General features: G+C 38.0%; 1 long non-coding RNA gene across 1 annotated transcript in view; it reads right to left on the bottom strand.

The window, feature by feature from the left end:
* Positions 1–741: 741 nt before the first annotated feature.
* Positions 742–1,115, bottom strand: part of LOC117109536 — a 40,940-nt gene continuing 40,566 nt past the window's right edge. Inside the window, exon 3 of the long non-coding RNA XR_004445544.1 lies at positions 742–800. This is a non-coding gene — a long non-coding RNA (uncharacterized LOC117109536). The remainder of the gene's footprint in view (positions 801–1,115) is intronic.

The following is a 1,115-nucleotide window of genomic DNA, read 5'->3' as shown; positions in this document are numbered from 1 at the left end:
AAGTGGAAATGAAACAATTAAATTGTTAAACATATTAAATGCCTTTTATTTATCGATAGTTGGAATGGCCTACCAAAGGAGCCATAAGCCCAGGAAGACCCTCGCCATAGCATTTGGCCTAGCTTATGCCTAATGTAATTCCTGTTTTGTCTTCGTTTTGTTGAAACACCATCATGAGATTTTAAAAAATCACTTTAATATTCAACCTATCAGTGTATAAGCGCTATAACTATCTGTGTAACTCTCGTTTAGACATACGATAAAATTTGATGCGACCTGACTGGATTCTCATTAACTTGCATCGGATAGTAGTAATCGTCGGAACATAGCTATACAAATGTAGTCATGAAGAAGTAGGAATTTCTTCCACCAGCTGTGCCCTGGGCATGATTTACTCCCTACATCAAGTGACTTACTAAGTTTCTTCTAACAGTTCTGTCAACCGTTGTCACAGACAGTGGTGGCACTAAGATTAGCCCGACAGAGATGTTAAGTAGTCTGACAAGGGAGGCCAGTGGGAACCAGGAGCAAAGCACAAGTGATGTCCAGGAAAAAATGGCAATTTTAGCCATAATTAAAACTGTTTTGATGTAAGAATGTATTATGCCAAACGAAATTTTAAAAAATTATATTGTGGTCTACAAGGAGCTTGGTCTATCCAATGGAGATATAAATATAATAAACATAAGTCCTCTATTTCGGACGACCCTATAATATAACATCTAATATAAATAGGCTTACCGGTATCTTTTAGGCCATGATGGGATGCTTGATTCTGCTTATCCATTGTCATGGTGGCCCTAGTAACAAAGGAAAAAGGGTTAATGAAAGGAGATGAAATACTGCAGGGAAAAAAAGAGATGATGGCAAGGGAAGAAAAAATGGAGAGATCATGACAGAAAAAGAATAAAAGTTGAAATGACTAAAAAATAACAAAGGAGGAAAGAGAGAAGGGCAGAGGAGGAGGAAGGAGATGAAGAAAAGAAGACATGATACAAGGAGAAATGGGTTGTTATGCTTATCTTAGGCGCGATCTACAAATTATCCCCAACGACAGAAACGCGTCTGGGAAAACCATGTATTACAAACGCGTCTGGGAAAGCGATCGTCTAATT

The sequence above is a fragment of the Anneissia japonica genome, unplaced genomic scaffold (genome assembly GCF_011630105.1).
Source record: "Anneissia japonica isolate Jap-2015-1 unplaced genomic scaffold, ASM1163010v1 scaffold1511_len2985839_cov193, whole genome shotgun sequence".
Taxonomy (NCBI): Eukaryota; Metazoa; Echinodermata; class Crinoidea; order Comatulida; family Comatulidae; genus Anneissia; species Anneissia japonica.
This window is presented reverse-complemented; position numbering and strand designations above follow the sequence as displayed.